Raw genomic sequence first — 24215 nt, 5'->3', positions numbered from 1 at the left:
GCACTGGGCAAAGGCATCCAGGTGGGAGATGGAGTGTTGTGTGTGAGGAACAGCAAGCAAGTCCATATAGCCAAACCACAGAGTGCGTGCAGGGGAATAATGTGTAAGAGGGCTGGGTTGTAGGAAGGGACAAGCTTGTAAAAAGCTTTAAGTGTCCTGAATGGACTCTACATTTCATCTTGGAAGATAATGCAGCTCTGAGCATGGCTAGGTGTCACAATGGTTAGAACACCCCATGGGCTTGGAGTCAGGAAGACTTATCCTTATGAGTTCAAATCCTGCCTTAGACACTTACCAGGTGTATGACCCTGGGCAAGTCACTTAACCTTGTTTTCCTCAGTTTCCTCATCTGTAAAATGAGCTGGAGAAAGAAATGGCAAATCACCGCAGTATATTTGCAAATGGGGTCACAGAGTTTGTACATGACTGAAATTATACAACAACAACAATGAGCATGGCTGAACTTGAACTTCAAAATAGTTACTTTGGTGTTTGTGTGGAGCAGAGGTATCAGACAAGCTTTACTCCCCAGTGCAGCTTTAACCAGATTAAAATGCAGTTGGGAAACGTTTAACAAAACAAATAAAAATTCAATAGAATATAGATCATGTTAACATGTGGTTTTCTAAGCCTGCAGAGACGCTTATGTATGGTTTAGTGGCCTCCATTTCTTTTGGAGTTGGACCCCACTGATGAGCAGGATGGAGGATAGTGCAGAGGAATATGAGGGAAGCCAAGAAGAAGGCTCTAGCATGAGAGGAAGTGAGGGTCTGAGCTTGAGTGGCTGCTGTGGGAATGAAGTAAAGGACATGGATATGAGAGAGATTGTGGAGGTAGAAATAGCAATACTTAGATACATGGGGTGAGTAAGAGGGAGGAGATGAAGATGGCAGCAAAGCTGGAAGACTGGAAGACTAGGGAGGGGATGGTGAGTTTTTGTCTTTTCCCTTTCTTCGTATTGCCAGTGCTTAGAACAGTGCTTGGCACAAGTAAAGATTTAATAACTTTTTGTTGAGCAGTTACCTGACTGGTGCCCTCAAGTGTCTTAGGAAAGTTCCAAGGAAAAGTAGGTTTTCGAGAAAAGTTGATGAGTTCTCTTTTGAATGTGTTGAGTTTGAGATACCTACAGGATACCCAATACTAAATGTCTAATTGGTAGTTAGTAATTTTGGACTGGAGCTCAGGGAGAGATTTGGATGGAATATATAGACTAGGAAGTGTTGTGCAGAGATAATTGAAGCCATGGGAGCTAATGGAGTCACCAAGTAAGAGTCTAGGAGAAAAGAGCAGAATCCAGAGTGGAGCCTTGGGGTACACTTACAGTTAGTGGGTGTGGCATGGATGAAGATCCAGCAAAGGAAATTGAGAAGGGAATTGAAGGGCCTTATGTTGTTGAGAAAGAAATTGAGTTGCCCTTTTAACAGCACCATTGCTTCCTGGGGAAGACTTGAGAGGTCACCGGGGTGGACCTTTTGTCCCATTTCACAGTGTTGGGAAATTAGAGTGACATGATGACTCATAGAGGACTTTGGGTCCTCACTCGGTTGGCTGAGACATCTCAGCAGAAGTTATGACAACCCAGTCTATGCAGGATGGGAATTTCACTCTTTCTTTTCAGGTCTGCCCCATCATTGCTTTCAGTGCGTTCTGCTAGTGCAGATGGAATGCATTAGGCACTGGATGCCGACAAAGAATCATCAGTATTGACCCCAGACATATTTCTGATAAATCCGTCCAGGAAAGAGAGCATGATGACTTATAGATCATGTCATATTTGAAATTAAGTGATCAAGATTCTAGCCAAATAATCCCTCAAGTGGGAATTGTTCTAATTATTTTTGTGTGAAGGGACAGTACTCTAACCACGGTATGGTTAGATAATAGCTAATAATAGTAGTAGTAGCATTTATATAGAACTTTATGGTTTGCAAAATAAATTTTTTTTGATACCAGGAGTTTACTTTCAAAAACAACTTTCATGCAGTCCTAGGTTCAGCCCACCTCAATCCAAACTCCTGTAACTTCCAAACTGAATGTTTTACACTAAGAGTAACTGTTTTGCAGTGTGACTCTGAGGCCCTGCAAGGTCATGAGCTGGCCAGTAAGGACTGCACTCTGTATTTTGGACTTTCCAAGGACACAAAGGTCTAAATGTGCTTGAGAAGGACACTGAAGTGAATGGGGCCTGCTGATTAACCTTCACTGAACCTCTCCACTAACTCAAAGTTATAAACTAACTAGTTTTCCTCCACTTCCATTTGAGGTTTTATTAACTACAAAAATATACTAAAAGTCATTTATATCTTAGTATTTAAGGAATTGACTTGATGACAGCAATGCCCCAATGTGCACGTTAGAGTCTGTATTTGTACAACAAGCAGAGATGTGTAGCTCTGTCCATGGAACCTTGATACAAAATTCACTGTGAATTCAGAACAATCTTGGCTTAGTACAAATATAAAATAAATTCTTTTCTACTCATAAAACAACTTATTTTTTTGAGGGCCTTTTATTCTCCTTCCTGGGTAGCCAGGCTACTGAAAAGTAATTTTACTTTTTGCTTTTGTTCAGAATCCTTGCAGCTCTCTAGGGCATCCATGCTCTGGAATGTGCTCTGGAAGGAGCACTTTGATAGGTTTCATTATTTCAGGAAAAGGTGGTAGTGTACTGTGCATATCCAAACATTGTTTAATGAGGTTTAGATATATAGATATGTTGATATGATTTGTTTCTGTTTTACTTCTTTCTTTTAATCCATTCATTTTACTGAGGCAGAAGTAAAGGGGGTTGGGGTGGTGGAGTTGGGGCGGTGGAGGCTTTTCTTTGGCCAGGTTTCCATATCTTCCTTATCAGAAACCAGGAGCACTTCTTAATTCTTTCCTAGTGATTTGAAAGGATGCACTAGAGTATAACCTTGACCCCCTTTGTTGGGAGTTGCTAAGTGAAGCACCCCAGCAAGGAAGTTAACAAGTTCAGGTACAAATCTCTGGGACAAAGATAGATATTCTAGGAATAAGCAGTGCACAAAAATTCCTTTAACTATGTCTTGGAATTACATGACAGGACACTTAGCATTTTGATTCATGTACACCTGTGCAGGAGTTACTAATGTTTGCCAGACGTTGGAAATAATCTTCCATTAATTTTCAAATAGATGAATGTGTCTAATCCCAGAAATGCTGCACGGCCTTTGATTTCAGTCCTTTCTCCCACCTCATGCACAGCGTCTCTGAGATGTTTAAATTTAGCAGAGCTGCTTGCAAATTCAAGAAACATTCAGCAAAGGTTTTACGCAACTCACTTGTCAATAGATTGGAGATCTGCTGGAACCTAAGTAGCCAAATTCCCAACATACTCAAAAAGGAAGCCAAAGAGTTTTTCTAATTTTGCTTAGTTTCCAACATCAAGGTTTGGATGGTTGCGTTTCTGAATTCTCTTGACCACCACAGGTTGCTGTTCTGTTGATTTTCCTGAAAGTAAAGACTTAAGTTCCTCCTAGGAATTAGGAGCAGCAAATTTATATGGGAATTCAACTCTAGAAGCTTCTGTCATTGCTCTTTTGTTTGTATCACTTGGATTTGCCTGGACTTGTTTTTTCTTTTGATTCTCCTGTACAATGGTTTCTTTCTCACTGTCCATACTGGAGTCAAGGTCAGAGTGACTATCTGGGGCATCACTTTCTTCTGAATCCTCAGTATCTCTCTCTTTATTCCTTTCCCTGTCTTCTTCACAGACTTCTCAGGTGTGCTTTCTCCTCATTAGGGTCATCTATTTCTTGGTTTGTCTTCTCATCTTTATAAGAAAGTAAACACTGATCATCTTTATCTAGAACAAAGTCATTGCTTAAATCATCTGCTGACATGTGCTTTGGTGTCTTTTTCGAATTTATTATTTATACATTTTAAACATTCTTTTAAAATTTTGAGTTCCATATTATCTCCCTTCCTCCCACCAGCTCCCCACCCACTTAGAAGGCAAATAATATGATATCAATTATGTATATGAAATCATGCAAAACATATTTCTACATTAGCCATCATTTTTACAAAGCAAGAAAAATGAAGAAAATGAGAAATTATACTTTAATTTGCATTTAGATTTCATCAGTTCCCTATCTGGAAGTGGATAACATTTTTTCATCATGAATCCTTTGGAATTGTCTTGGATCATTATATTAATCAGAGTAGCCAAATCTTTCATATCATTATAACATTGTTTTTACTGTGCACACTGGTGTCCTGGTTCTTCTCACTTCATTTTGCATCAGTTTACATAGCTTTTGCCATGTTTTTCTGAAACCACCCCCCTCATCTTTTCTTTTAGCACAATAGTACTCCATTACAATCATATGCCCCAACTTGTTCAGCCATTCCCAAATTAATGAGCACCTTCCTGGTTTCCAGTCCTTTGACACAAAAAGAGTTGCTATACCTATTTTTGTATTTATAGGTCCTTTTCCTTTCTCTTTGATCTCTGTGGGATACAGACCTGGTATTGGTATTGCTGAGTCAAAGGGTATGCATAGTTTTGTACCCCTTTGGACCTAGTTCCAAATTGTGCTCCAGAATGATTGGACCAATTCACTATTCCATCAACAATTCATTAGTGTACGTATTTCCCCCTCATCCCCTCCAGCCCTCCAGCATTAGTCATTTCTGACAAATGTGAGGTGATACCTCAGAATTGTTTTAATTTGCCTTTCTCTAATCAATGCTCATTTAGAACATTTTTTCATATGATTATAGATAGCTTTAATTTCTTTTCTAATATTTATTTATTTATTTTTGGTTTTCAACAATCACTTCCAAAAACTTTTGAGTTTTAAATTTTCTCCCTGTCCCTCTCTGCCTCCATCCCCAAGATGGCATGAAATCTGAGATAAGCTCTACGGGTACATTCCTATTAAATATATTTTCACATTAGTCAGGTTGTAAAGAAGAATTAGAACCCATAAGAGGAACCACAAGAAATAAGAAACAAAATAAAGCAGAAGAAAAAAAAGAGCAAATAGCATGCTTCCATCTGCATTCAAATTCCATAGTTCTTTCTCTGGATGTGTCTTAGATTATGGTAACTTTTTCAAGAAATTTAGCAGTGATAATAAATTGAAAGATGAAATGAAATAGAATGGTGAATGGTGAAGGGAAGGATTTGCATTTTTTTAAAAAAATTTTTAGGATTAGGTGACATTAAGATGTTTGTAGGCAAATGAAAAAACCAGTGGGGATCAAAAGACTGAAGATATATAAGAGAGAGGGAGTGATATTGGTACCTTGCCTTAGCAAGGAACGTAGAGATTCTTTTTCCTTAAGGCAAAAGGGAATGAGGGAAGAATGGGTGATGTTGACTTTTGAGGAGTTGAAGAGTGAAATTGAGGGAGTTCCTTTTGGATGACCTTAATTTTGTCAGTAAAATAAGAACCTCAGTCATCTGCTATAAATATTGGAGTGTTATTAGGGTCTTTGGAAGAGAGAAAAAGATTTAGAATAGTTACTGTGTAGAAAAGAATAGGAAATAAGAATTCTATGGAAGTATTTTTTTTTTTGGCAGAAATAAGGCCCAGTTGAGATTTTCCATCATAAAATTAATTGCTTGTTTTTTTTCAGAATCAGTCATTATTTAGGCCTGCTTGTCCTGGAGGCTTGAGACCTCAGGTGACCTTTGACTCATAGATTGATCATGGCAATGAATCTTTTTCTGTTTTTATCTTGACTTTTGATGAATCTTACTACCCAGAATGAAAATTCTTATCACATTCCTGATCGGCCTTCATCTCTGAGCCTTTGGTTGGAAGTTTCTGACTTGTGAAAGCTGTCAGGCCAGATGGTAAGGTAGTCAGTCAAGAGTGCCAAATCTGTAGAAACTTGTCTTAAAATGCTAGTAATTTAGCAATTGATTTCTTTCCTCCATCAGAGGGACTGACTGATCAAGGGTAGCTCCTGTTATTTTCCCTGTAACAAAACCCCCTGGTTCCTTTATCTGATGAGTTTTGCTCTTAAATTCTATCTCAACCTGCCTAAGCAATGCAAGCATGTTTTCTTTGCTGCCAAAATGTGGGCATGTTCACCATGTTGGCTCAGGTAAGGGTGTTGTGAAGCCATCCTGGGTGGTCCCACAGATGCCGCGCTCTAGTTCCCCTCGTTCCCCTTCAGGATCCAGTCTAGTATTCACTCACTTCCCTAAACAGCTTATGAAGAGCTCAGATGCCTGATTCAGATAAGGCTTGATTCAGATTTGGTGTACATCTTTGCTTTCCATGCTGGTGTATGTTCTTCATGGGAGGATGTTCGGACACAGAATTCTACATATTCTCACTCTCAGTCACATTGCAACTCACTCTTCTTCCCCCATCCTCGTACACGGACTCACTATTGTTGCACGCATTTATGAATTCCTGTGTCCGCAACACAAGCACCACCTCAGCCTCATTCTACCACAATGCTACATGTCTAGAAAGTGATTCAACTGAGGTCTTGTTCTGGTCAACATGAGTAAGGCAATTTTGTCATGATATGACCTTAGCTGTCATCCAGATTGGGAAGCCACCCTCTGAGTCTTTGAATGAGTTGGACTAACCTCTCTGTAGTTACTGAAGGAGAGGGAATAGTTTCTATAATGCTGGTGGAAAACCCATATCTGAGACCTTCTAGTGTCAGGGTGCTTAATCAGATATGCAGCCATCTACTGGTTCTGAGCTACAAATAAATCACAGACACTCTCTTGTAGCATAGCTGACTCTGATTCCAATGTAGCACATCAACTTGGCATACCAAGCATATCCATACAAGGGAATCTCAAGGGAAATGGGAGAAACAGTTGTTCCCTTGGCTGCCTTCCCAGGAGTTAGTGTACATGAAGCAGCAACAGTGCAAATGGAAGACAACAACCACCCGCCATGACCATTACAGCCGTGTCTTGACCGCTGTTCACCCAAAGTCTTTTTTTCCAACTACTGGATCAGAAAGTGCTTGAGAATAACAGGATTCCAGGTCTAATCTCAAAATATCTTTGCAAATGTAAGAACATGTTCCCTTTAAGCATTCTGTTGGAATGCCACTTCCCTCTGTTCTGCAGGACTCAACTGCTCCTTTCTAATTCCATTTTAATCTTCTAGCACTTGGGAGTATTGCGTGCTGCTTGCTCCCTCAGCCTTGGCCTCAGCTCATGGATTACACAAGTCAATGACAGAATTAGGACTGGAAACTCGGTCCTTAGGCCAGTGCTTTTCACTGTCCCCTACTACCTCTGATTGTGTGCTCAGTCTGTCTGCAGGCAGGGAAGAAGGACAGGGAGCAACTCTGAGTCTAGGGAAGGATTTCACAACCGGGACTTTTCAATTTCATTTACCTCCCTTCACTTCCATCCGTGGCAATCCCATCAGAACAATTCATCTGAGTTCTCAAACTACTGTAATAAAACAGTATGGGCATACCCTGCAAGTATATACTCCCTTTCACAGTAATGTCTTTGATATATTACATATAAATTATCATAAAATTTATATAAGTAATACATTTAATATAGAAAATATTAGAAATAAATATAATATAAAATTTCAGAAGTTTATATATATAGACGTATATAATATCTTTGATATATTATAAATGAACCCTACCATAGCATTGTAAAGCCCTGATGTTGTTTTGGCAATATCCAAAGATTTGTTGATAGGTATTGCTGCCAATCATACTTATTAACATGCAGAGACATTTAAAAACTGGGTTTATTATACACTCAAAGCACAGGCTTAGAGTTTCTAAATTACCTCCTGGCAATAGATGAAGCTTTTTCTAAGGCTTATATGGTTTCCAGTTATAGCAGAGAAAAAAAATGTGTGTATAAATTTTATATATGTATGTATACATATTTATACATACATACATATGTGTATATATAAATAAAATTAGGATTACATTTGCAAAAAAGAAAAAAAAGGAAAGGTAAAGATTTATGCTCCAAAGATAAATTGGTAAAATTTATAGCAGGCTAATGGAGAAGAAGGAAGTTTGCTTGTCAAAAGGTACCTGAAGAAGAAAAATCACCTCAGATCAAGTTGTAAAATAAGACAATAATCACTGACAGGAATAGTCTAGGACTTGTAACCATCAGATGGCTATTGTGAAAATTCTTATACTCTGATTTGTTTCTTGTCTCCATTGAAATAATTGGGAGTCTCGGCTAAGCTAGCACAGTATAAGAAAAGCCTCAACTATTTATATGATTTTCATTACAAATAGAAATGGTCATGTTAGACCAAAATTTAAAAAAAGAGTAAAAAACTTATGACAATTTCATGATGGTTTGATTCATAACATTTTCCCTAGGTGATTAACTGCCTTCTGTAATCCTATTTCACCTAATACATTATTTTTCATTGATGATTTTAGGTTAGGTATTCTAGTGCTCAAAAAGATTCAGAAACTTAGAGGATGGAAGGGGTAAGAATCTTGAGTATATCTCATCTTCTCCCTTCTATTACAGGATTTAGAATCTCTTTTTCCATTTTCTAATTCATTCCAGAGAGGTAGGGTCCATTTTCATCTTCAATTCCTTCAGCAGTGGAAATGTCAATATAATAGCAAACATTAATTAAATACCTTTGTTCCATTGTTTCAGTTATGTCCAACTCTTATTTGGGGTTTTCTTGGCAAAGATACTGGAGGGATTTGCCATATCTTTCTCCAGCTCATTTTATAGATGAGGAAACTAAGGCAAACAGGGTCAAGTTAAGCCCAGGGTCACACAGCTAGTAAGTGTCTGAGGCCAGATTTGAACTCAGGAAGAAGAGTCTTCCTGACCCCAAGCCCAGCCCTCTATCCACAGAATCACCTAGCTGCCCAATTAAATGCCTATTATGAGCAAAGAACTTGTTACGTGCCAAAGATGTGAATGTGAAAAATGACATAGCCCTCTGTCCTCTAGGACCTTACAATGTAGTGGTGTATATGTGGGGGGGGCAGGACAAGAGTTATACAAATAGATATACCTTACAAAATTACTAAGTACATCGGAGTTGGCAGCCAGGTGGCTCAGTGGATAAAATAACAGGCCTGGAATCAGGAAGACCTGAGTTCAAATGTGGCCTCAGACACTATCTGTGTGACCCTGAGCCGCTCACGTAACCCTGTTTGCCTCACTTTCCTCATCTGTAAAATGAGCTAAAGAAGAAAATGGTAAACCACTCCAGTATCTTTTCCAAGAAAACCCCAAATGGGGTCATGAAGAGTTAGACGCAACTGAAGAGCAACAATTACTACATAGAAGAGGCCAAAGTAACTTGAGAAATTTAAGGAGGAAGGAATCATTTCCTGGTTGAAGTGAGAGGAACAGTGCCAGTATCATGACTGAGAAGGCACTTGGGCTAGACCTTCAAGGTAGAATATCAGTGTGTCACAATGGGAGACATGGGAAGCTGTTCCTATTCTTAGCATGGAGAGGACCTGTGCCAAGGTAAGGAGACAGGAAAAGGCAGGATGAGATCACGTAACAGTGAATTATCCAATTTGGCTAGAGTATAGAATTAATGAAGGAGAATACTGTCAAATAAGGCTAGAAAGGTAGGTTGCAGGCGGACTGCAGAGGGAAGCCCTAGAATGCCAGGCTAACCTTGCATTTTATTTGTAGTCAATGGAGAGTTGCTGTTGGTTTCTGAGCAGGCAAATGATAAGGTAAAACTTGGGGAACACTGCCTGGGTATTGTTGTGAAGGATGGATTAGAAAAGGCAGTGATTAGAGGCAAGGGACAGGTAAGAGAAGTTGAAGTTTTGAATTAGGAATAATGGCAGTGGGAATGGATGAGTGAGAGGAATTTTGGAAGTAGAATAGACAAGACAATGACTGATTGAATGCAGAAGGTGAACAGAGAGGGAAATATCAGTAATGACTGATATTTTGAACCTATGTTACTGGCATCGACATAAACAGAAATAGGAAAGTTAAGAGGAGAAAAAGATTTAGGAAAGAAATTGATGAATTTAGCTTTGGAGATGTTAAGTTTGAGGTGTTGACAAGACATTTAGATGGAAATGCACCTCAGGCAGTTGGAAATGCAAGATTGTAGTTCAGTGGGAAGCTGGGACCAGAGATCTAGTTTTTTTTTTTTTTTTTTTTTGCTTTTTGATGAGGCAATCAGGGCTAAGTGAGTTGCCCAGGGTCACACACAGAGATATAGATTTTAAAATTATTTGAATAGATGTGATAATTATTGCCGTGGAAGTAGGTGAGATTACCTAGGGAGCAGAGACAAGAGCCAAAGACAGAGATTTGAGGGACACCCACACTTGACAGGTGTGAAAAGGAAGTGGTACCATTGGAGATTAATGATTGGTCGGAGAGTCAGGAGGACAGCCAGGAGAGAGCAATATCACTGAAGCCAAGGTACAGAAAATATCAAGAAGGAAGGGTGTTCAATGCTTCAGAAAGGTTAAGGAAGATGAGGACTGAAAAGATGCCATTATATTTGGCATGTAAAAGATCATGGGTGACCTTAGAAAGAAGAGTGGAATTAACAGAAGTCGGATTACTGGGATTAAGGAGTATGTGGGTGGTACAGAAGAGGAGACAGGTATAAAATGCCCTTTTTAGAATCTTAGTAGTAAATAGGGGAACAGAGATAGGATGATAATTTAAAGAAATCTGAGGGACAAGGGAAAGGATTTTGGGGGGTTTGTGGGGAACATAGAGGAAACCTAAGTATGTTTGTAGACAAAAGGAGGCAGTAGAGAGGTAGAGACTGAAGATGATAAGGAGTGATCATCAGTGCCTGGCATATAGAAGCTTAATAAATGTTTATTGATTATTGATTGATTGATTGCTAGAGCAAGATCTTGGAGGAGAGAGGAGAAGATAGGGTAAAGGGCTGAAGTAGAGAGGCTGGCAAAGAATAGGGTCACCTTCTCTGAGTTTGAGGCTAGAGGGAAGGTAGAGATATTGGGTGAAGATATAGGGAAGTTTTCAGGTAAGATGGATGAACAATGAAGGAACTTGTGATATGTGGCTTTGATGTCCATAATAAAGTCGGAAGATAAATAATCTACTGCAAGAGGGATGAGGGTAGCTTTGGGGACATCAGGTATAAGGTATAAGGAGTAGGATAGAGAAATGAGATGAAGAGTTATAGCTGTTCCGTAGAGATGGCTGTATTGAGGTAAGATAATGTGAATTTATCATGGTAGTGCTAGACACACAGAAAGCTAAACAAAAATTTCCCCAAGAAATGAATTCACACATGAATAAAAGAAATGTAATTTTTGGCACAGTTTCTCATTCCTGCTTGATAAAATTCTGTTAAAATATGGAGGTCCTGTGGCTCGCATTATGTTGAAACTTCACTTAAAATAGTAATTCACTTGTAAGTTGTATATTTAATCAATCAACAAGTATTTATTAAATGCCTTCTATATATTAGGGGAGAGGCAACAAGTACATGTAAAAATATATGCAACATGAATAAAATTTCATTTACTTTCCTCACAAGAGCTCTGGAGGGAGGAAGTAAAAATATTGCTAATACCTCTATTTTACAGATGACAAACTGAGGGTCTGAGAGGACATAAAGTAATTTGATATTGTTATAGGGAAAAGATTTCCTTTTAAGTTCATGTGATAGGTAGCTGCTGCTGAAAAACTTTATCACAATGCAGAAATTCCAGAGGTTAAAACCTAGGTTTTATTATGCTCCAGCATAGGTTCAGGATTTAGAAAAATAACCCTAAACCAAGATTGAGGTTTCTGACAAAACTTTTATAGAAAAAAAATTGTCAGAAAAGACAGAAAAATAAATTTTAACATATAGCAGTCTTATAACCTCTTAGCATTCCTAGCCAAACAGACTTAGTTACTTGTTAAAAGTTGTTTCCAAGAGTTTCCAGAGTTCTTTCCAGAGTTTCCAATGGACACAAATGGGAGGTGGAGCCAAGATGGCAGAGTAAAAGCAGTGACCTGCTGGAGCTCTCCCCCAAACCCCTCCAAATACTCATAAAAAATGGCTCTAAACAAATTCTGAAGCAGCAGAACCCACAAAAAGACAGAGTGAAACAAATTTCCAGCCCAAGACAACCCGGATGGTTGATGGAAAGGTATATCGTGCTGGGCGAGGGGAACGCAGTTTGGCGTGGGCACGCAGGCCTCAGTAAACCTGGAGCAAGCCCCAGAGGACTGAATCACAGGTAGCTGTGGCAGTTTCCAGACTTCTCAACCCACAAACCCCAAAGACAACTTGGAAGGTCAGTAAGAAAAGTCTGTGACTGCAGTGAGAGAGAAGAGCAGTTCCAGCTCCAGTCCCCAAGTGCAGCCTCCAGAGCTTCTGGCCCACAGACTGAGGGGGAATCGAGTGACTGATCAGAGGGGGGGATTGCAGGGATCTTTTTGCTGTTGCAGGATTCTCTTGCTTTGTCTGTGCTTGGATCTGTGTCACAGTTTTGGGTGTAGGTCCTGGGGCGAGGAGAACTGGCAGGGTAGAGTTTATAGTGGAAGTGAAGAGAAAATCCTCCTCACAGTTCCAAGACAGAAAAGAGTGCTTGTGGTCACTCACAGACCAGAGCACAGGCCAGGAAAGGAGTAAACACCTCGCCCTTGATCATTGCACCTTGGAAGAACTGAAAATTTACAGGTCCCTGGAAGTATCTCTGAAAACAGCTGCACAAACCCCCCAAAGCTTGGGACAGTACATTCTCCACACTGGAAGCAGACCCCTACTTTAACAAAGAATTTATAACTCAAGTAATTGGCTGGGATCATGAGTAAGTAGCGCAAAAAGAGTCAGACCATAGAATCTTTCTTTAGTGACAAAGAAGATCAAAACATACAACCAGAAGAAGACAACAGAGTCAAAGCTCCTACATCTGAAGCCTCCAAGAAAAATATGAATTGGTCCCAGGCCATGGAAGAGGGTCAAAAAGGATTTTGAGAAGCAAGTAAGAGAAGTAGAGGAAAAACAGAGTGATGCAAAAAAATCATGAAAAACAAGTCAACGGCTTGCTAAAGGAGACGCAAAAAAATACTGAAGAAAATAACACCTTAAAAAATAGCCTAACCCAAATGGCAAAAGAGGTCTGGAGTTTCCAACAGGTTAACTGAGAGGGGAGTTTTACATATCATAGAGATAATCATAGGATCAGAGCCAGGGGGATCCTTCCTCAAATAAAGTTAGTAAAGTCTCCTTGAGAGAGTTTAATTAAAAATGTGCAGATGCTATATTCCCTTTTTCCTCTCTTTTGGTTTATTATTTCAGGAATGTCAAAAAGCTTCTCTTAATACTATTGGTTCATGAATTAGGTTTTAGCCAGGTGAGATTGATATTAATAGGAGATAGGTGTCAGCCAAATATTTAGGAGAAATACCTCTGAATCTCAAATAATAAAAATTAATAAAAGGAAATAAAATTTCTCATAACAGCATAGTTATACAGATATTAAGTGTTGAGACAGGATTTGAACTTAGGTTTTCAAACTCTAAATTCAGCTCTCTTTCTCTTTTTCTCTCTCTGTCTGTTTTTTTCTCTTTCTCTCTGCATGTGCTTTTGGGTTTCTTCACTTTCCTCACCTTAAACCTCATGTTACGTATTTCTTTAATCCTCGTTATTTTCTTGACTGTCCATGAAGATTGAATTATCATAGTTATTAACATTTATTAAGTTTTTTCCAGGATCATCTATTTGCTGACTATATTTTTCTTCTCCTTTTCTACTTGGTCATTTTGGAAAAAAAAGGATGCTGCTGCATAGTTTCCCTTTTTTGGGGGGTGGGCAGTATCAGAAATTCCCCTAAATCCACTTACAAAAGCTTACTGTAACAACTGGGTTCAGGAATGCCTACTGAAAATATTATTATTTTTAAAAATTGCTTATTTCAGAATTCAGATTCCTGTAAGATTAAGAAATGAAACTTAAAATGAGATAATTGTTTAAAGTTACAATAATATACTCCACCTTCTACTTTAAATTGATAATCACTGTGGTACCCTGGGGGTGGCCTTCTAAAAGCAAAGTGCTGGTTTCCCAGAAAGTTCCAGAAGAGCTTTCCCAGGGGAAATTTGCATCTTGCTTAAAAGTGGATAAATTAAAGCTCAAAAATTCTTTCTTGGACTTGACTTGTGCTAGAGGACAGAGAGTGAGTAAGGAAGGTAGTTCCTCATCTGTAGTCACCGAAGGGACACTGCTTGAGGTTAGTTCTTTATCTAAATCCTAAATAATTCAATTGATTCCATGGGTCAAATAATAACTAATTGTCTTTTGTGGAGTTGCTGGAGGATCTTTCAGAGACAAAAGCAGAGTTAGCTTAAGAATTGTAGAATTTTACCAGCCACATTTCCCCATGGCCAAATTTTCCATTTGCCATCTATTAGAAACGTAATTTTGAATCATTCAGGAGTTGGCAGAGAAGAGGTCTCTGAGATTCGGGACTGCTAGGTTGGGTCTATCAATAGCCAACAGTTGCTGATTTCTCATTGTTAATGGAAGTGGTTTGAAGTAAGACATCTGGCTGCTATGTGATATTAATAAAGATTGTTCCTATTTCTCTGTGTACTTGGAGGTTTGGCAAGTCTCTGATAGACACCTCTGTCAGTAGAGTATAAATATTATTATTCCTTTTCTGAAGAGGAGAAACCTGAGAGAAAAAGGAACTTGTCCAGGGTTTGGTGAGTGCTTGAGTCCATATTTGAACCCATTTGTCCTGACTCTAAGACTCATGTTCTTCTTAATAACATGGTGTGATGGACAGAACATTGGACCTGGCGTAAAACAAACTGGGTTTAGAAGCCTGCCTCTGATGCTTATGATTTGTGAGAATCTCAGGTGAGTCTTTGAGACTCAGTTTCCCCATCTGTAAAAGAAATGGATTGAATTAGGCCTCCAGAGGCCTTTCAGCTTTACAGCTCTATATCTATCTGATCCTATGATCTGGGATAGGGGGGCATTAGACGTACTAGATTCAAGAAGAGAGGAGTAATATCTTTTGGAAGTATAGCTGCTGACTTTAGATGAGAGGGCTCAGAGAGGCCACTCAGACCTTTAAAAAAACAAACAAACAAAACAACTGGTGATAATCCACCTGTCTGTGTTGCCAGTAAATTCAGACTTTTCTCTGGCAATTCTCTGAGCCCTTTGAAAACATTCAGTTTTTCTGACATTTGTTTTATATTACTGTTGTTCATTTATGTCTAAGTATATGTGACTCTATTTGGAGTTTTCTTGGCAGATACTGGAGTGGTTTGCCATCTCCTCCTCTAGCTCATTTTACAGATGAGGAAACTGAGGCAAACAGGGGTTAAGTGACTTGCCTAGGTATGAGTCTTCCTGACTCCAGGCCTGGCATTCTATTCACTGCTCCCCTTTGTTTTATATACAGCTTTGTTTTTAGCTTTTCTAGCTCTTAAGGCTACAGTTTGTGAAATGTTTTGATCCGTGGCTTTTGAGACTTATTGCTGTTGAGACCAAAGTTCAAATTCTGTTGGTAAAGCAGCCAAATGAGGACCAGGAGCTTCCTAATTGAACAGACAATGAAATTTAAACCACAAGCGTATTTTCCTGTGGTGGTGGAAAGAACACTGGATTTGGGATCAAAAGACCAGTCCTGCCACTAACTACCTACATAATTTTAGGCAAATGTCTTAATCCGTCTGGGCCTCCATTTATTTATCCATAAAAAGAAGGGGTTGGACTAGATCACCCTTAAAGCCACTTCCAGCTTTACACCTCCAGGTGTTTTACTTTAGAAAAAGCTGAGGGCCTGGGGAATTTATGTCTAGAATGCTCCTGGGACTTATTTCTCCATTTTAATCTTATTCATTATTTATTTATTCAATTTTACTTAAATTTTTTTTCAAAAAGTTGGGACCATTTACTTTTTGTCGTGTGCAGTTTTTGTTCATGATTTCTTGAAACATAGCTCTTGGGGCAGCTATGGCACTATAGAGCACAGAGCACTGGGCCTTGAGTCAGGAAGACTCATATGGGGTCATTGAGATCCCATAGGATGTGATTGAAACAACACAACAACAAAGCTCTGAAAAAACAAGCTTTAATTTTTTAAAGTCCGTTGTGTTTCAAATGGAGCTACTATGCCTTTAAACCCAAATCACTCTGGCTTTTATTGAATGGCTAATAAAAACTCCCAGTCCAATCTTCTGTGCCTCATTCTTTAGGTTTTTATGGCTTAGAATGAGTGTGAATAGCAATTATTTTCTGTTCTGGCTGGAAAATTGGAGGGTTTTCCCCTCTCAGACTGATATTTTTGTGTTGGTAAATTAGGCCATCTTTTTTTTTCAATTCTTACCTTAGGCTCTGAATGGGTGTTGCCTCAGACAAATTGAAATTAGGGAAATACCTTAATTTAGAAAGGCTAAGATCACCCGCTACATCCTGGGGCCACTGCCAGTCTTTTGTCTTGTGTGAACCCCCAACCCCATGAACCCCAATCTGAAACACAGTCTTTTCTAAGAAAGAGACAAATGAAATTGGGGTACATGTGTCCCCAGTTTAATTTCTCAAAGTGGCTTGACATGCATTGCATGTCCAAAACTGGGCCCCCCTAAGGGGGTCAGTTCAGAACTGGTTCCACTTGGGATTTTGGGGTACAATGTTATATGCCCTTCGAAGAGTAGGTGTTCCCAAGGGGGTGCCAATCAACTGTGACTGGTCAGCTTGGTGAATGATATTAAGATGAGGTCTTGAGTACCTGCTTTATATCACAACCCACAGGGGCCATCAAAGGAAATATCACCCCCAATCTTGGAAGTCTGTCTCCACCCAAACCTTAGTAGATAAAATCAATTCAGGCCTGGGTTGGAGTTTGACCAAGATAGGAAGATTCAATGCAATGTCATCATCAGAGATGTCCTTCTGAAGAATTTTTGAAGCAGAAGGCTGGCAGGGAAGAGCTCTCAGTCTCCAGGACACAGATTACCAAGGGAAATCATTTTTAATATTTTCCCATCTGATTCTGATGAGAGACGTAGCTTTCTCAATGAATCACTAACTGATACGGTCAACATTTCAGCAATGGGTCTTGGGGACTTATAACAATATGGGAGAAGGGAGGGAGAAATTGATTGATGCATTGACAAATCAAAGGGGGCAGTCCCCTCAGTAAGTACAGATACAGAGACCCAAAGGGAAAAAGTAATAATAAACAGTCCATTTAAGGCTTCAGAAGTCTACTCTCATACAGCTGTCTGGTGTTCAGGACATCATCCAATGAAGTTTTCTGGTCTGAGTGCTATTTAAGCAGTGTCCAGCAGACTGTCTTCTTGTAGAGATCCTTTTTCTTCTGTCCATTCTGCTACAAGATTGATCTTAACACAATTTTAAATTACCTTGTCAATAGCCAGGTCAAATAATGAAAGTTAACTGAACCCTTATGTCTCTATTATTATAAGATAAAAATTGGAACTTTGGCCAATTGTCATGTTTAAGAAACTGAAATTAGAAAAGTAGTAACAGGAAAATTAGAACCCAACTTTTACGCTTTGCATTAATTCTAGTATTATACCTTGAATTATTTGCAGTTTTTATCTTTTGCATTTATATTATTATTTATTCCCCCATCAGGAGGATGAGGTTCTACTAAGGAATTAATATCAGACTCCAATACATATGTAAATACATTGAGTAATCAATTTAAAAATAATACATATCAAGTAATAAAACAAGTCCAACTTCTGGTCATGTACAAATAAATAGCCCTTAATTAAAGTGGATGCTTCTTCAAGGCATTTACAAGATAGACCACAAGCCATTCTTCTTTTAGCATTAACTAATTGTAGCACGCTGAAACAACTTTGATATTAACTAAGTAACAGAATAATATCCTGGTTTCACAAGCCCTCAGCCTAATTATCCCCATACCATTATGAGGAATTAAAGGACCCTGACTTATAAAGGAATATACTAGTAACATGTCAAGGCTAAATACTTAATTCTAAAATTCTAAGCCAAATAGCTTAATCTTATACTTGCATCTTACTATAATAACCTCAGATGTTCCAGCATCAATCTATTATTTAATATTGATATTGTGCTTACAAAACTTTTTGATGGTATAAATTTGCCATAAAAGAATAGGGACATAACTAAAGTAAGGGAACAATGCTTCCCTAACTTCATGTCAATTCCAGGCAGATGTTATGTAACAGCCAATTGCATTGAGCCAAGCTTAAAGTCTGCCAAGTGTCATAGTGGGGAAATTGAGTCAGGAGAATCCTACCTCAGCTCATGCAGAAAAGTCATTCTCCCTACCTTCCCATGAAAACATCCCCTGCAGTTCATAGATGCAGCTCATGGGCCCCACTCCCCTACCACGGGGTTGCTGGCATCATGGGTCAGTAGCTCAGTCAGTTCCTTAATAACAATACCTGGAGTTAGACTCAGAATAATAGTCCATAATATCTTGCATAGCAAACTCCCATCATCAGGGTTTCAGATGTGAACATCTCTAAAGTAAGCCTTGAGTAGTTTGCCTGTATTCCTACACATGTTCTAGTTCCTGATTAAATAACATCATGAGTAAAATCAAATTTCCATTAAGATCATAAGTTGCTATTCAAATAGATTTGCATCTCTGTTTCTCAAGTTTATTTATCCCTTAATCTGAAAGAATGAGACACTTTCAGGAACTGAATCTTATACGTGTGAGAAGTTCAAACACTAATTCTAACCCTTGCTATGGAATGAATTCAGATCAAAACAGCAGGATCTTCCCTATTTACAGCTCATTACAGAAATTTAGATGCTTTAGTATCTAATCACTAGCCTGAGATCTCTGATGCTGCTTCCATTGAGACTGTTTCTCTGGCCCATTTAAGGCCAGTCCAAGGACACAGCAAACCTAGGAATGAAACTCGAAATTCACAGTAGGTTTGGACATAATTATCAATAATAAATTATTACTGCAACAAAATTAGCTTGCAAATGGAAATCTAGCAGGCCTTCTAAAAATCACAAAAAAGATTTTGCAAAACATTTCTTTGTAAAAATATTTCCCTTTCTTAAAAACAGCTTGCAATTTATCCTGCTACTATAACAAACTAAATTAATTACAAGATTTTACAAGTTCCTTTCTTTGCACAATTACCCAAGTTTCCTTTCACAAAAGTACTTAAACAGTAACTCCAAATAGCTTAGTTAATAATCTTAAATTTTGTAAGTGAGAACCAAATAATTTCAGCTAAAACTTCCTTTTTAATATAGACAAAACTTGGAAGTTCATGATTTCTTAAATTACAGTACTTCAAAATATTACAATACATGATCAGATAGAATGACCTAACAGTTTCTTATCCTATTCATTTTCTTTTCCTCTGACAGTACAATTCTTAATCTAATAACATCTGCATTTTAAAAGAAATAGTTTTTCTAACATAATAGTGATACAATTGTTTGTCAAACTGCACAATTTAGAAATATAACAATATCTTACACATTATAATGTATTTAAAACTTGAAACAACCCATTATCAATTTAGGTAAATGCATTTCTAAATCATTTTGCACAGAGAATCATTCATCTCATCATTAATGTGTTGAAATTATAACCTGAAACCACATTAAGTATTTTCATAATAGTCGAGATTTCAAATGAAAAATTTGCTCTCATAGCAAATATCATTATTATTATTACTTATTAATAACCAAATTATACTCATTAAATTTTAACAGTTTTTCAAAAAATTTTATCACATCCTTTTTAAAAGGCCCAATTCATATGCAACAAAAATCCAGATTAAAAATTGTTTTTAACACCATTTCTACCTCACAATGGTCTCTCAAATTTTTACAGTCTAAGAAAATTTTAGAAGTACAATACAGTTTAGAAACACAAACAATAAGCTTCAGATCACATCAATTACATTTTCAGATTATCACATACAGAAATTATTGATCTTATTACTTTTGGTACTTTAACAATTACATTAAATAAAAGAGTTATTTATAATAATGTCATGTCTAGCATATGCCAGTCATTTTACAATCATGTGACAATATACCTGGGAAGTGGGTTCTACTATTATCCCCTTACAGAACAGTAAACTAAGGTAAATAGACTTTAATCAAATCAAATCTGGATTTATAATTGCTAATGATAAAATTTTTTAAAGTCCAATTCTCTTGGCCATTTAAAAGGAAATGTTATCCATAAATTCACATATTCCCTTAAAAAGACATGTGGCTGTATATACTAGGAAATGCATATAAAGTCTTACAAACATTTTGAAATCACCTGTTATCATCAGGTTAGCTAAAGGATGTGGCCCAGACAAAAAGGAAACCTAAGGTATTTGATTTAATGACAGGTATAGCTAGTTCCCCAGGCAGAAAACTCCAGAGCTTCTAGTGTTACCATAATTAATTGAACAGTACAAGGAAACATTTTAGGATTTTATATAATAATCACAAATCACAATATCCAATATTTTACCATAGCCAATATTTATGTAGTGTTAGATTTAATAAGGCCTTCCTATAGATTTATCCTGAAAGGCAGGTGGACATAATTCCTTCTAAAGCTCTAAAACTTTATCCATTGGTTTTCAAGTCAAGCTATAAAATTTTTATTTTCAATCTTTCTACTTAAAATCAAACTTCCTTACACCCTCTCAACATGCTTAAACCATCTGAAGCTGGCATGAGGGCACCCAGCCCAAGATGGGGGGGGGACACTTAGAGCACATGAGTTTGCTGTTGCCTAGCCCACTCCTATGTGTCCCCAAATGGTTTTATTTTACTCTCCCTTTCATATTTTCACTCAAGCCTTTATTTCTCCTTCCTAATCTTTCAAATTATTTACTCAGACTACCTCTACTTTCCTTTGCATTCCAAATAAAAATCATACTCCAATTTGTCCTGCTTTGTCTTTACTTGTTAGAATCTGGAGGGAGTTAACACTTAATAATTTACAAATCAAGAGAATTATATTTCTTTCACACCCTTCACAAACAGCTTTTATAATGTTAATATGCATTTTAAAAAGTGATTGCATTAAGAAACAGAAAAACCCTTATTTTTTGCAGTTTTAAAAACATTGCCTTGATATCAGATATATTGGTGGGAGGGGTACAAAGACAATAATTTAAACTCTCAGCTTTGGGTTCTGATTAAACCCTGAATTCAAACCCTTAGCTTTTTCCTTTCTCAGCTCTAGCTGTCTTGGGCTGTATGCTCTAGATCTTTATCGGTAGAGGTTTCTTGCTGCTCCGATTTCACCTCTCCTAACTTCTGGGACAGTCCCTCCTTTTTGATTCTGGTATCCGAAGTTGGCCAGTATTGGGACCCCCCCCAAAAAAAAATGTTTTAATCTCCCACTGAAAGCCTGAAGTGGGAGTCCTTTCCCAATGTTCTTTCTCTAATTACAGTCCTTCATTTTAAATCTTTCACCACAAACACGAAACATGACAGTCACAGAGACACAAAGACATGGACAAGACAGTGTGCATGAATCAAATTTTCTTGTTGGCTTTTTAGACCTAGTTTGTTTTTAGGATAAACCAATTTAGAATTAGAATTAGACTGGTCAAAATTCAGCATGTGCCAATTTTTTCTGAGTTACCCTTTAGTTCCTTCTATTAGAATACAATTTACTGGTCAAAATTTAGAGTTATCACATGCGAATTTACTCTGACTGACTCCTAGATAATTACAGAAGATATCCTTCCAGGAGACCTGTCTAGGTCTTTTCCTTCAGAGCCACTTGGAGAAAAAAGAAAACAGACTGCAACCTAAAAGTGGAAGTTCTGATAGATAAGGAGCAGGGATTTGGGGGATAAGATTTACCCACCCTTCAGAGCTGGGACTGCAGGAGAAAACTCCTGTGGGTGCCCAGACCCCAGAACTTTTGAGGTGAAAAAGACTGTTCCCCAAGAATCCAAGCCCAAATCTGAGTTACTCCCTCCCTTCAGCCCTTCCCTTACCCACTGAGAAGGCAAGCAAAATGATATAAATTATACATATTAAATCATGCAGATCATATTTCCATATTAGCCATATTGGAAAAAAAAAAGCAACAACAAAAAAAAGCTAGCAATTTATATTTCAATTTGCACTCAGAGTTCATCAGTTCTCTCTCTGCAGGTGAATAGCACTTTTTCATCATGAGTCCTTTGGAATTATCTTGGATCGTTGTATTGATCAGAATGGAGCTGGATGTTCCTAAAGATACTTTTAAACTAAGGATTTAGGAGTGATTTACTTTCATTTAAAAGACCCCATCCATAGGCTGGACCTTTCCCAAGGGTTAGCTTCAGGGACAAATCACATTGTTTTCTCCTCTCCTCGGGCCAGCCAATAATTTCTGCAGGAGATCATAAGTGTGGTTTGTCCCTGAAGCCAACCAACCCTTGGGAAAAGTCCAGTCTATAGACTGGGTCTTTTAAAGGAGAAGTGGTTAAAATGAATGTTTTAGGGCAACCTTATAAAGTGAAACCAGACTCGAAGGGGCTTCTGAAGAGTGTGTAAAAAGGAGAAGGGATAATCTCACCTACCTCTTTTGTGTCTTGGTGGTATATAGTTCAAGGTTTATGGGCTGACTAGAAGCCTGTGCTGTTTTTGTTTTTTGTTTTTTGTTTTTGCTTTTTGGTGAGGCAGTCAGGATTAAATGACTTGCCCACAGTCACACAGCTAGTAAGTGTCAAGTGTCTGAGGCTGGATTTGAACTCAGGTTCTCCTGACTTCAGGGCTGGTGCTCTATCCACTGCGCCACCTAGCTGCCCCACCTGTGGTGTTTTTTAAAGTTCCATTTGGTAGGGCCATCTCTGGAATGTTTTGTCTTGCACTAATCTGCCAACTAGAACAGCTGGGTGGCTTAGTGGATAGAGCAGTAGGCCTGGAGTCAGGAAGCTTCAGACTTACAAGCTGTGTGACCCTGGGCAAGTCACCTCACTCTATTTGCCTCAGTTTCCTCATATGTAAAATGAGCTGGAGAAGGAGAAATGGCAAGGAAATCCAGTATCTCTGCCAAGAAGACCCCAAAAAGGGATCGTGATGAGTCGGACATGACTGAAAAACATCTAAACGATAATAACAAACTGCCAGAAACACTTCTACTTCTCTACCTACCTGCTGTCTCTCTTAGTCATAGCCTAATAGGAGTGGGGAGGACTACTCAGTCTCTTTCTACCTCTCAAAAATCCTTACATTGCAATGCTGTTTTGCTCAACTCAAGTGAGCAGCCCAGAAGTCATAATATATGGCAATGTGGTGGAGTGGATGGAATGCAGGATTAAGACTTTTTTTTTTTCAACCAAAAACAAGGTTTATTAGAACATCCATCATATTGGGCAGACTCTTAAGAAGTTTGAACATTAGTAAGCTATTGGCTAGGTTATAAGAATCTGACCAGTGGCTAGATTTTAGGAATCTAAGTATCTTAATGGAGACAAGATGGAACTTATATACAGAAAGCCTGTGGGAGGGATGTAGGCGTGGCCAAGTAGTTTGGGGTGATGTGAGGAGGGGCCTAAGGAGATCTGGATGGGAGTAGCCATTAAGCGGAGGGGAGGGGTGTGTGTGGGTGTGTGGGTGTGTGAACAGAACTCCTGGGACATGGACAATGGAGCCTAGCTAGGATTAAGTGTGGGAAATGGCCAGGAGCCATAGGGAGGGCTAGGCTAGGTTAAGTGTAGATTGGGTGTAGCCACAATGAAAGGCCAGTTGATGGGATTGTAGCCTCAGGAGACCACCAGAGATTTGGCCATGTGTGAAAGTACAGGGTTTTTCCCTTTTGGGGTCTAGGTCCCAACCTCATCATTCCCCCCTCAAACAAATGGGGCCCAAATTCTTTTGGTATAAGGGGCAAAGGTCTCGTCTTCTGAAACTGTTTCCTGCTGGCAAGGGGAAGGGCAAAATCAAAGGTGAGGGTGAAGGGTGAAACTCTCTTCTCCTATGAGAGGGGTTAACAGATACACTCTTGACTCAATCGAAGGGAGTGAGCAGGTTGTACAGGTGTTTCAAAAGTCCTTAATGATCAATCACAAAACCTCTAGAATCTGCCAAGATATTTTTAACTGTTCTAACTTTCCCTGTAAACTCCATGATGGAGGATTCAAAGGTGCAGAGGGAAGGGAGTAAGTAAGCCTCAGGGAACCAAAAAGCAACTGCAGTTTTCCCCAATTCCCTAGCACTGAGGGAATTAGCAGAATTGAGCATACACTTCCAGATTGGGCGTCTGTCCTTGTCCTCTATGCTGCGGAAGGTGTACCCAGGTCCATGGCCTTCAACCGACCCA

The 24215-nt window shown here is 38.6% G+C and overlaps 1 protein-coding gene and 1 pseudogene across 3 annotated transcripts in view; one reads left to right on the top strand and one right to left on the bottom strand.

The window, feature by feature from the left end:
• Positions 1 to 24215, top strand: part of IL31RA (interleukin 31 receptor A) — a 90269-nt gene that overhangs the window by 9917 nt on the left and 56137 nt on the right. Inside the window, exon 1 of one of the 3 annotated variants that reach the window (XM_020997285.2) lies at positions 14084 to 14162. The exons of the other annotated variants lie outside the window; for them this stretch is intronic. The gene's annotated coding sequence lies outside the window, so the exon portion shown is untranslated. Of the gene's footprint in view, positions 1 to 14083; positions 14163 to 24215 lie in introns of those variants that run through there. 3 annotated transcript variants of the gene reach the window in all.
• Positions 2759 to 3886, bottom strand: LOC110216214 (nucleolar protein 14 pseudogene; annotated as a pseudogene).

The sequence above is a fragment of the Phascolarctos cinereus genome, unplaced genomic scaffold, assembly GCF_003287225.1.
Source record: "Phascolarctos cinereus isolate Bilbo 61053 unplaced genomic scaffold, phaCin_HiC Scaffold_4;HRSCAF=312, whole genome shotgun sequence".
NCBI classification, from domain to species: domain Eukaryota; kingdom Metazoa; phylum Chordata; class Mammalia; order Diprotodontia; family Phascolarctidae; genus Phascolarctos; species Phascolarctos cinereus.
The sequence above is the reverse complement of the archived record's forward strand: the minus strand, read 5'-3'. Positions and strand labels throughout refer to the sequence as shown.